The sequence below is a fragment of the Dasypus novemcinctus genome, chromosome 22, assembly GCF_030445035.2.
Source record: "Dasypus novemcinctus isolate mDasNov1 chromosome 22, mDasNov1.1.hap2, whole genome shotgun sequence".
In the NCBI taxonomy this organism is placed as follows: domain Eukaryota; kingdom Metazoa; phylum Chordata; class Mammalia; order Cingulata; family Dasypodidae; genus Dasypus; species Dasypus novemcinctus.
Window position 1 is genome coordinate 67,822,891 of NC_080694.1, and position 12,946 is coordinate 67,835,836.

The 12,946-nt window shown below is 44.1% G+C and overlaps 1 long non-coding RNA gene across 1 annotated transcript; it reads left to right on the forward strand.

Moving 5' to 3' along the window:
- The first annotated feature begins 4,766 nt into the window (after nucleotides 1-4,766).
- Nucleotides 4,767-5,984, forward strand: LOC131275366 (uncharacterized). Its single transcript, XR_009182815.2, has 2 exons — nucleotides 4,767-5,128; nucleotides 5,675-5,984. It is a non-coding gene; the product is annotated as an uncharacterized lncRNA (long non-coding RNA).
- The last annotated feature ends 6,962 nt before the right edge of the window (nucleotides 5,985-12,946 follow it).

Consider the following 12,946-nt stretch of genomic DNA (forward strand, 5'->3'; position numbering starts at 1 on the left):
AGATGATGATGCAACTAGATAAGTGAAACTAGCAATTATTGTTTATTTTGAAAGGTGTGATAATAACAGGGTTATGTTTATAAAACTCCTTAACTGTGATAGATACCTATCCATCATTATGTGTAGGATTTGCTTTTGAAATGCTGTAGGGGAAAAAAGTGGGAGGAATAGCTGAACAGAAGGGGACAAAATTTTGATAATTCTTGAACTTGAATGATGGTTAATGAGGGTTCAGTTTACAACCCTGTACTAGTCAGCCAAAGCGGGGCTGATGCAAAATACCAGAAATCTGTTGGCTTTTATAAAGGGTATTTATTTGGGGGTAGAAGCTTACAGTTACCAGGCCATAAAGCATAAGGTACTTCTCTCACCAAAGACTTTTGCCATATGTTGGAGCAAGATATCTGCCAATTTCTGCCAGGGTTCAGGCTTCCTGGGTTCCTCTCTTCCAGGGGTTCATTTCTCTCCAGGCTCAGCTCCTCTGTCTTCTCTACAAGGTCAGCTTTGTCTTCTCTACAAGGTCACTATTAAGTGAATGGCTTTTTTCTTTTCCTGGGGCCTTCTCTCTTTCCTTACAACCAAGCTCCTCTGTGTACTTACTTCCCAGGGCTCCAGCTCAAGACTCCAACATCAGAACTCCAATTCTGCCCTTTGTCATGTCTTTTATCTGTGAGTGCCCACCCACCAAGGGGCAGGGACTGAACACCATACTGACATGGCCCAATCAAAGCCTTAATCATTATTTGATCAAGTAAACCTCTGAACCCAATATAATCTAATATGCCCAGACCAGTTCACAGATATAATCCAATATTTATTTTTGGAATTCATGAATAATGCCAAACTGCTACAGACCTATTGGTTGTTTAAGAGTGTATTATTTAATTTCCATGTATTTGTGAATTTTCCAGTTCTCCCTGGAATGGGAAGGCCTGACATGAATGGAAGAGGGCTATTAAATATTTTCAGTAAGATGTTGATTTCATCTTGTGCAGCACACGCAGAACATTGTGCTGTCCCATACTACATTTCCACTGACAGTGAATAAATATTCCTATCTGTAGCAGTTTAATTGATGAATTTCAAAAAGAAATATTGGATTATGCCTGTAATCTGATCTGTACCTAGGCATGACTGAGTTATGATTAGGGCATTGAGTCCCCACCCCTTGGTGAAAAACAGAGTTGGGGGCTTTTAATGTTCGAGTTTGATGCTGAAGACTTAAACTGGAGCCCTGGAAAGTAAGCTCACAGAGGAAAGAGAAGCCAGACCCAGGAAGACAGGAACTTTAAACCCAGAGAAAAGCAAGCCCCAGGAATGTAGGAACCCAGGAAACCTGAACCCTCACAGATGTCGGCAGCCATCTTGCTTCAATAGACTTTGGTGAGGGAAGTAACTTATGCTTTATGGCCTGGCATCTGTAAGCTCCTACCCCAAATAAATACCCTTTATAAAAACCAACCAATTTCTGATATTTTGCATCAGCACCCCTTTGGCTGACTAATACACTATCTCTCCACATCCTCTCCAACATTTGTAGTTTTCTGTTTTTTAAATAGTGGCCATTCTAGTAGGTGTGAAGTGATATCTCATTGCAGCTTTGATTTGCATTTCTCTAATAGCTGGTGATTTTTCATGGTATTTTTTGTCATTTGTATTTCTAATTAGGAAAATACCTGTTCAGGTCTTTTGCCATTTTTTAATCAGGTCATTTGTCTTTTTAATGTTGGGATAGAGGATAATTTTATATATCATTGATATTAAACCCTTGTTGGATGTGTGATTTCCAAATATTTTCTCCCATTGAGTTGGCTACCTTTTTACCCTCTTCATAAAGTCCTTTGAGCTACAAAGTGTTTAATTTTTTTCTTCTTTTAATCTTTATTTTTTATTTTAGCAAATTTTTGTCTTTTTTTAAAGATACGTATCACACAAAATGTTACATTAAAAAATATAAGAGGTTCCCATATACCCCACTCCCCACCTTACCCCCACAGAAGAACTGAAAACAAGGACAAGAACTGATATATGCACACCCATGTTTATAGCAGCATTATTCACTATTCCCAAAAGTTGGAATCAACCCAAGTGCCCATCAACAGATGAATGGATAAGCAAAATGTGAAAATGTGGTATATACATACAGTGGACTACTACTCAGTTGTAAGAAAAAAATACAGTACTAACACATGGAATAACATAGATGAATCTTCAGGACCTTATGTTGAGTGAATCAAGCCAGGCCTTGAAGAACAAATACTACATGACTTCTCTGATATGAATTAAGCAAATCAAGCTGCCTCAGAAAGCTAGAGACAAAAGTGTTTAATTTTGAGAATGTCCATTTATGTATTTTTTCTCTTTTTGTTCATGCTTTGGGTATAAGGTTTAGGAGACCCCCACCTACCAAAATATTTATTTTCATTATTTATTTAGATGTTTATGCTCTAACACTAGATTTTTACAAGCTGGTGAACACTGACAAATTATTTCTCCCACAGAACCTAACCACACATTCCTAGGCAGTGTAAGTATATAGTTAAACTAACATTAATATATACTACCATTTTATCAATAACATAATAAAATAAATTATCAAGTATCCAAATATTAATTTATACAGCTCAAAAGGCATATAAAATATTAGATGTCTGCTGAGTTCATTAGCAGAAGGCTAGTTATTTTTTGTTTTTTTGCAGAGGTTGGAGAGAGAAGAAAAAAAATTCAGTTCAAACAAAAATAATAGTTGATAAATAACTTCTAATGGATATGGAAAAAATTACAAGAATTTCAGAAATTTTATGATTTAAGAATTACTGTAGGTACCATAACAAAGCATCTCTACTTTAAAAAAATATTTACTAAATTAAAGAACTACACGTTCTGCACAGATGAAAGCAACATTTTACTAAAAATATTTAATAGCCCTCTCATAATCATTTGTTAGACCCTCCCAGTTAAGTTGCACCCCAAAGTGCAAACATTAAATTAACTGTAAGCCTGTTTTGTCTGGACCTTAAAGATGCATGCTTCTGTACAATGCAGACTTTGAAAATGGAGGTCTTCTCTAATGTCACAAAATGGGATTTATAGATAGACTTTAAATAATCACTATAAAACTGAGTAAGAATCCAACAAAATTCAATGGTTGTGCAAGCCTGAAGTATACTGATATGAATGTGGGAGATGTAAACATAAAGTGAACAGGCAAATAACCACATAGGCCCTACTTTCAAGGTGTGAAATGACTGAAGAAATAAATTACATAAGGTCTAGAGTGTTCTTAGTTCCTTGGATTTTAAGTTCTGTATGATACCAAAAATACACAAGTATTGTGCTGGGTATCTTGGCACCTGATCTCTCTAGATTTCTTATATATTGATACGATTCTGGCATGGGAATAGATTTAAAGAAGACTTGTAACTCAATACTGCATGATTTCAGGAAAGGTCAACTGTTACAAATGATAAGCTCATTTTATTTATTTATTTATTTAAATTTTTATTGTATTTTTGAAGATACATAGAACACAAAAATGTTACATTAAAAAATATAAGAGGTTCCCATATACACCACACCTCACCCCACCCCCACTCCTCCCCCATCAACAACCTCTTTCATCATTGTAGCACATTCATTTCACTTGGTGAATACATTTTGAGCACTTCTGTACCACATGGATTATTGTTTACATTGTAGTTTACACTCTCCCCCAGTACTTTCAGTGGGTTATGGCAGGATATATAATGTCCAGCATCTGTCCCTGCCATATCATTTAGGACAACTCCAAGTCCCAAAAACTCTCCCATATCTCATCTCTTCTTCCCTCTCCCTGCCCTCAGCAACTACCATGGCCACTTCCTCCACATCAATGCTGCAATTTCTCCCATTACTAGACACAATAGTTCTATAGTAGAATACCAGTAAGTCCACTCTAATCCATATTTTATTCCTCCATTCTGTGGACCCTGGGATGGTGATGTCCACTCCACCTCTATATCGAGAGGGGGAATAAGCCCATTTTAAATGCTGATCAGCAAGTGTCTTTTGTTAACTGCTGAAGCAGGCTGACTGTAACCCATATAAGTTGCAATTTTCTCTAACTTGGAGCAGGTAAAGCTGCTTTTCTATACTCCTCTGGAAGCTTCATTAGACTTATTCACCAACATGTTGGCTAATACGTATGACAAATTAAGTTATCTCTCAGGTCCACTTCCTAGGTAACAGTACCAGGCACCCCAATTTTATTGAATGTAATGTTTTTTTCTGTTACCATTGGAGTCTTTGTGTTTTTTTTGTTTTTTGTTTTTTATTTTAATTTATTTTTTTATTATTGATTCTGTAAAAATATTACATTAAAAAAAATATATGAGGACCCATTCAACCCCACCACCCCCACCCCACCGCTCCCCCCCCCCCCCCCCAGCAACACTCATTCCCATCATCATGACACATCCATTGCATTTGGTAAGTACATCTCTGGGCACCTCTGCACCTCATGGTCAATGGTCCACATCATGGCCCATACTCTCCCCCATTCCATCCAGTGGGCCCTGTGAGGATTTACAATGTCCAGTGATTGCCCCTGAAGCACCATCCAGGGCAGCTCCAAGTCCCAAAGACGCCTCCACATCTCATCTCTTCCTGCCATTCCCCATACCCATTAGCCACCATGTCCACTTTTCCCACTCCAATGCCACCTTTTCTGTGTGGACATTGGATTGGTTGTGTCCATTGCACCTCTATGTCAAGAGGAGGCTCAGATTCCACATGGATACTGGATGCAATCCTCCCACTTTCAGTTGTAGGCACTCTAGGCTCCATAGTGTGGTGGTTGTCCTTCTTCAACTCCATCTTAGCTGAGTGAGATGAGTCCAATAAATCAGATTGTAGGTGCTGGAGTCTGTTGAGGCTCAGGGCCTGGCTATCACATTGTCAGTCCAGAGATTCAGAACCATTGGAGTCTTTGAAGCACAGCATTTTAGGATTCTCCATCTCCAAATACAAACTTTGTTTGCTGTGGTAGGTACGTCCTGTCCGGTGGACGACGGGGCAGGAGAAGCCTAGGCTCCTGCGGGGGCTCGCAGGCGTGGAGGGCGCACGGCGGAGAAACCACCACGGAGACGAGGTGAGCACGCAGGTCTAATTTATTAAGGGAAGTACATGTGTTTATATAGGGTTATGGGGGTGTGAGCAGGGGACTGATTGGCTGTGGCCAAAGGGGGATTGGATTGGCGGTGGCGAGCAGTTGGTGGGGGGAAGAGGCAGATTCTAGGTTGGTGAAGGGGCGGCACCGGCGGGAAAGGGGAACGGGGCTGGAAGTGATTGGTAGGGACTAGTTCCTTGCCTTTTATGGTGCGGCTTGTGCTGCAGCTTGACAGTGCAGGAGGGGGGATGTGAGCATAGGCAGCTTCTGCTGGCTGTCAGCAAGCCGGTGTCGGTTGCCTGGGCGGGGCCGAGAGCAGTGCGCCCGTTCCATGGCTAAGGGCAGTTCACCCGTTCCAGCCGCCCTACACCCGAGTGGTGGGCTGCGCATATCCCCCACTGGGCGCGGCTATGCTTGCCAGCCAGACTTCAGCCTGCCTCACCTCAGTTTGCTATTAAAAGCTCCATGCTGCTTTTGTCTTATGAACTGTACTGCATCATATTTGATTCCATTTTCCATCAATGCTAGGGCAACAGGTGCTGAAGCTCTTTCAAGACCTGCAACACAATGAACAGCAATACAGAACCAGGTTCTTCATGCAACTTAATTCTTGCAAGATTTAACCAATCAACAATCTGGTTGGATGGTGGTGCACCATCATCAAAAGGCTAATCTAGAACATGGATATCTTCTTTTTCCACAACAGCTGTGCCATAAGTTGCTTCGTGTACTCTTACTGTTGTGATAACTCCATTCTTCTTAAGTTCCTCTAAAGACTAGTTTATGGTTGCATTGGTTGGGTTGTGTGTGATAATAAATCTCGCGTTCTTGTATGTGATTTCCACAGGTGCTGGGTTGTTCATTTGAGCCATGTTAATTTAGTTTAAAAATTGAATACAGAAATGATGCAAAGAAACTGAAATTCAATTTAATTCCACTTAAAATTTTCATTGCTTTGAGTATGAGGTTGGGAGTAATGGGAAATAAAATGAACTTCCTAACAAGAAGCAGCAATTCTTCAACCCAGTAGTACTGAGGCAATAAAATGCACTGAGGTTTACCCCATCCAGGTCAGAACTCTTGTAAAACGTTCTGCAGATTTCAATTCACCACTTCTGTGTCCACGTTAACCATTTTTATGGAAATTTCTTGGTGGAGGAGTGATGAGTTTCTACAGTTCACTTGCCTACAAAGAGGATTGCTGTGCCTGGTAGTCATCTCCTCGCTCTTCAAAACTCCATAAATGTATGACCAAGAACAACATGAAACTGAGGAATATGAATACTCATTGGAGACTGTGGCCTAATCATACAGCCAGTTCTGAGGTGGCAGCAGTGGTGCAGATGGCAGCAGGGGCACCAGGCTCTACCATGCATGGGTGGCCCCAAGGACAGCACATCACTGAGGTTGCCACAACAAGGCCCTACCACAAGATCTTGAAGCTGTTTCCCTACATTACCTTCTAAGAGTTTTATGGTCCTGGCTTATATGTGCAGTCACCCCTCAGGCTGAAGTGTGGTTTGCTGGCCTGGTGGGGGAGCAGCCGCGGCAGGCCAAGCTGCTGCCCCCATAATAGGGTGGCTGGTCGGACTCACTGCCACCCCTGAAGGGAGCTCGGCATGGGCACAGAGTGCCCTCGGGTCTCCCCTTCTCGGCAGCCATGCTTCCGCGGCTGCCCCTCTTCCTGGATGGCGCCACACGATGCCTGTGGGGTGGCACCCTTCTTCTTCTTTCTCCCTGCACAGGCGCAGGGCGGAAAATTCCAGTCTGCCCTTTTCCCCTCCCCCGACAGCAGCAAAAGCCAGGCGTGGGTGGAAAAATCCAGTCTGCCCTTTTCCCTCCCCCCGACAACAGCAACAGCCAGGCGTGGGCGGAAAACTCAAGTCTGCCCTCCACCCCAGCAACAGCAGCCACCAATCCCTAAACCCTGCCCCTTCCCCCAGCAACAGCGACAGCCAATCCCTAACCACCACCCCTCCCCCGTCCAGTACCGCCCACTGACCTTTCTCCGGCAACCAATCAGAACAGGGAGTGGCTTCGACCAATCAGCCTTCCCCAGCCCCTATAAAACTGTTGCCTCTCGCTCAATAAAGTGGACCTGCGTGTTTACCTCGTCTCCGCGGTAGTTCTTCTGCCATGCACCCTCCAGTCCTGAGAGCCCCCGACAAGGGCCTGGCCTCCCTTGTCCCCAGTTCATCGCCTGCTTCTCTGGGCAACCCCTTCGTTGCCTGCTTCTCCGGGCGACCCCTTCGTCACCAGCTTCGCCGGGCGACCCCGTCAGCCGAACCGTGCAACCCCTTGTGAGACCGATCCCTCGTCTGCTGCCGGACCGACCCCTCGTCCCAAGCGGGACCGACCCCTCGTCCAGAGCTGGACCGACCCCTCGTCCGCAGCCAGACCCCACCTCTACCGACCGAGCAAGCTGCCGCAGTTGGCGCCCAACATGGGGCAAGGCAACCCCACCACAGCACAACGTGGGGCAAGGCAACTCCACCACAGCCTCACTCCATAACCTGGCGGCCCCCCCCTCCTCTCTTCTCACCGTGGGACTTCTCTCGTGCAACATTGCTGCTACCTGAGCCTTGGCTACCTCATACGATCCACGGCGGTCTGGGAGAATCGCTGGATGGCTTTCTCCTTCCATGTCGGGGGCTTATACCGACCCGCTATGATTAAGAGGAGCCTTGGATTTCTCAGGAGTGCGCGCTTGCACATCTGAAGTAATCCTACCACAGCCCTACGCCCTCCTCTCTTCTCACCTTGGGACTTCTCTCGTGCAACATTGCTGCTACCTGAGCCTTGGCTACCTCATATGATCCACGGCGGTCTGGGAGAATCGCTGGATGGCTTTCTCCTTCCATGTCGGGGGCTTATACCGACCCGCTATGATTAAGAGGAGCCTTGGATTTCTTGGGAGCACGCGCTTGCACATCTGAAGTAACCCTACCATAGCCCTACGCTCTCCTCTTTTCTCACCCCTATCTTTTCGCTCTGCATTGCTGCTCCTGAACCTTGGTGACCTCATATGATCCACGGCGGTCTGGGAGAATTGCTGGATGGCTTTCTCCTTCCATGTCGGGGGCTTATACCGACCCGCTATGATTAAGAGGCGCCAATAAAACTCTCAGGAGCGCGTGCCTGAGCACCTCCACCCCTGCCTTCACCTCTGCCTCCTCCCCTCTGTGCTTGCTCCCATTTGCCTTGCTCCACTGCTCGTCATCCCACCCTTCCCTCGTCGGGGCCTTCTCTTGGCCCGCGACCACCGTCGGAGCCCCACTGGCTCCGACCCCTCGTCTCACCGCGCACCTCGGCTCCCATCGCCGCGCTCTCAAGGTAAGGGCCCCTTTTCTTATCGGCTCCAAAAGGCCATTAGCAATGGGTAACATCCTATCTGCTAAGCAAGCCCCACAAGTTCGGGCCCTCGCCGGTCTCCTAGACACTCACCAGTGTAAGATCTCTTTCAAACAGTTTCAAGTATATTGGGACCTTCTTCTCCCCTTTAATCTGTGGCTTACCACGTGTCAGCTTTGGGACCCGGACACCTATACTTGCCTTATATAGCAAAAGGGTCACTTTTGCTGTGGAGCAGGAAGGTAAAAGATTCCCTCCTGGCTTATTACAGGCAACATGAAGTCCAGAAGAAATCTTGAAGGGTATAATCTATGATATGCTATATAAAAAAGGATTTAAAAGCAGCTATACCAGAAAGTAAGAATTATGAGTCAACTGTAAATAAATTATATATTTCTGTTAATGTGTTGTAATTGTTCTGTGTTTGTCTGTCTGTTCGTTCAATGTCAACATATATTGTGATACCTCCGGATGGTAAATATAAATTACTAGAAATCTTTAAAAGAGCTCTATTCAAATGGCCAAAAATTAAATAAGCACTTATATTAATACTTAAGTTTATTATATTAATACATAAGTTTAAATGTTAATAAGATATCTACAATTAAAAAAAATTATAAGTCTTAATTAACAAAATTAACTGTACGTCTTCATAAAAAGTTGTTCTTGCCTAGATTAAAATGAATAACTTATTTTTCTTCACAGGATAATATAATGAATGTAAAACTTATATGAATATTAAAAAGGTTAAAAGTTTGTAAAAATGCTAACAGAAATGTAATAAGTTTTGCAAAAAAACGTATTTCGTCCTAAAGTAAGATGGCTAATTTTTCATAAACTCTTGAAATTTAATTTGCATGCGGCAAGTGTAAAAGGTATTGTGATAACTTTACGTAAGGGAATGTGTTCTGTAAAGATAAAATTTATCTTCAATAGTTTACATTAAAGTATTAAATGGCTAATTCCAAAAGGTCATTCTTAAATATATATATATATAACTAAATTGATGATAATAATAATAAAAGGTAATTTTATAACAGGAAAGATTAACAGCAACCAAGCTCCCCTGCCAACTTGCTTTTAGGAACGGTTTCTAATATTGCATGCTACTAAGTATTTAAAGAAAAGTTATTCTTAAGGAAACAGAGGATGATTTTGTCTTTGCAGCCATTGTCTATTTAGCAACACCCCTCGCTATGGGCCTAGCCACTGTTGCGCCGGACGATTGGAACCTTAAACAAAGACTCCTCCTCACTGTCATCTTCCTATCTGTCATTACTATATTTACTGCCCTCATTCTCCTTCGTTTATAAAGCAGTCTCCTACAAACCACAAAGCTTCTGTTTTAAACATACCATTCTCAACCCTATCCTCTAAATGATCTTCTCACTTCCCCCACAGCCTTTAATACTTTATTTCTTCCTCATAACCTTTGCTTTCTTGATAATATTTTCCGCCATCTGTCTAGCTGCTACCGCCCCAGAAGATTGGAACCTCGGCCAACGAATTCTACTCTCCATCACCTTTCTGTTTATTATCCTCTTTTATGCTTTACTCCTTATCTTCCTCCCATAATGACTTCACCAAGCCTCCTCTTGTCCAAAACCATCACCCTTCTTTTCCTCACACTCCCCATTGCACTCACCAACCCCAGCCATCAGCCTTTTAATTGGACAGTAAGCCTCTGGCAGGAAAAAGTAATCCTCTCCTACAATGTCTTCGCTCCAAGGAGAGATCAACTACCTGCAACGCGCTGTCATCCTGGACTTTTAACAACAGATGGATCTTATAGCTGCCGAGATCAACAAGAATTGGGCATTGGCCACCCTTGCTTGCAATGGCAAGAAACCACCCCCTAAACTGTACATTTATATCCCCGTCATACTCACCTCCCTCTTCAGCCCCGCTTCCCTCATTGCTTACTGCCTCTTGGGCCTCAGCTACTTGTTGCTGCTGCCATCCTGGTCCTTATTTGAAAAGAAGGGGGAAATGCGGTCACCCCTCGGGCTGAAGTGTGGTTTGCTGGCCTGGCGGGGGAGCAGCTGCGGCAGGCCAAGCCGCTGCCCCCATAATAGGGTGGCTGGTCGGACTCACCGCCACCCCTGAAGGGAGCTCGGCATGGGCGCAGAGTGCCCTCGGGTCTCCCCTTCTTGGCAGCCATGCTTCCGCGGCTGCCCCTCCTCCTGGATGGCGCCACACGATGCCTGTGGGGTGGCACCCTTCTTCTTCTTTCTCCCTGCACAGGCGCAGGGCGGAAAATTCCAGTCTGCCCTTTTCCCCTCCCCCGACAGCAGCAAAAGCCAGGCGTGGGTGGAAAAATCCAGTCTGCCCTTTTCCCTCCCCCCGACAACAGCAACAGCCAGGCGTGGGCGGAAAACTCAAGTCTGCCCTCCACCCCAGCAACAGCAGCCACCAATCCCTAAACCCTGCCCCTTCCCCCAGCAACAGCGACAGCCAATCCCTAACCATCACCCCTCCCCCGTCCAGTACCGCCCACTGACCTTTCTCTGGCAACCAATCAGAACAGGGCGTGGCTTCGACCAATCAGCCTTCCCCAGCCCCTATAAAACTGTTGCCTCTCCCTCAATAAAGTGGACCTGCGTGTTTACCTCGTCTCCGCGGTAGTTCTTCTGCCGTGCGCCCTCCAGTCCTGAGAGCCCCCGACAAGGGCCTGGCCTCCCTTGTCCCCAGTTCGTCGCCTGCTTCTCCGGGTGACCCCTTCGTCGCCTGCTTCTCCGGGCAACCCCTTCGTCGCCGGCTTCGCCGGGCGACCCCGTCAGCCGAACCGCGCAACCCCTTGTGAGACCGATCCCTCGTCTGCTGCCGGACCGACCCCTCGTCCCAAGCGGGACCGACCCCTTGTCCAGAGCTGGACCGACCCCTCGTCCGCAGCCAGACCCCACCTCTACCGACCGAGCAAGCCGCCGCAATATGTTTAGATCTTTGATTCATTTTGTGATGATTCTTGTATGGGGAGTGAGGCAGGTTCCTCTTTCAGTCTTTTTGACATCCAACTCTCCCAGCACCATTCTATCTTTGTAAAGTGGACTTGGTAGGTTTATCAAAAATCAGAGGGAGCAGAAGTGACTCAAGCAATTAGGTGCCTCCCTCTCACATAGTAAGTCCTTGGTTCAGTTCCCAGTGCATCCTGAAAAGAAGAAAAGAACACAACAAACAGACACAGCAGGTGCACACAATGAGTTTCTTGATATCCTCACCAGATCGTTCATTACTAGTGTATAGAAATAGTACTTATTTTAACACTACAGATTTTTGTTTCTTGATCTTACATCCTCCCACATTGCTGAACTCATTTATTAGCTCTAGTAGCTTTGTCTTAAGTGTTTCTGAATTTTCTAAATATATGATCATGTCATCTGTGAATAGTGAGAGTTTTACTTCCTCTTTTCCTATTTGGATGAGTTTTATTTCTTTTTCTTGCCTAATTTTCTAACTAAAACTTCTAGCACAATGTTTAATAACAGTGGTAACTGCATCCTCATCTTTTTCCCAAACTTAGAGGGAGAATAATTTTTGCCCCTGTGTGGCACAGCACTCCTTGTGCATGGCAGCTCTGTGCATGGGCCAGCTCACAACATGGGTCAGGAGGCCCTTGGTATCAAACCTTGGAACCTTCAATATGGTAGGCAGATGCTCTATCAGCTGAGCCACATCCACTTTCCTCTTGTATTTTTTATCTGACTTTGGTGTTTGGGTAATGCTGCCTTTAAAAAAATGTATTGGGGTATTTTCCCTCCTCTTCAATTTTTTGGAAGAGTTTAAATAGGGTTGCTATTAATTTTTCCCAAAATGTTTGGTAGAATTCACCTGTGAAGCCATCTGGTCCTGGAATTTTCTTTGTTGGGAGATTTTTGATGACAGGTTGTCTCTTTAAATGTGATTGTTTTGTTGATATTTCTGTTTCTTGTAGCATCAATGTAGGTTATTTGTGCATTTCTAGGAATTTGTCTATTTCATCTAGGTTGTCTAATTTGTTGGCATACAATTTCTTATATTACCCTTTTATGAACCATTTGATTTCTGTGGGGTAAGTCATAATTCCCCCTTTTCATTTCTGATTTTATTTATTTGAATCTTCTTTTTATTTTGTTAGTCTAGCTAAAAGTTTGTCAATTTTATTGATCTCAGAGAACCAGGTTTTGATTTTGTTGATTTTTCTATTCCTAACTTTCAATCATTTCTACTCTAGTCTTTGTTATTTCTTTCTTTCTGCTTACTTTGGGATTGGTTGGCTGTTTTTTTTTTTTTTTGTGGTTGTTTTTTTTCTTCTAATTCCACTAGCTGTTCAGTTAGGCCTTTGATTTTAGCCCTTTCTTCTTTTTTAATATAGGCATTTAGGGCTATAAATTTTCCTCTTGGCACTGCCTTTATTGTACCCCATAAGTTTTGAATGTGTACTCATTTTCATTCATCTCAAGATATTTATGA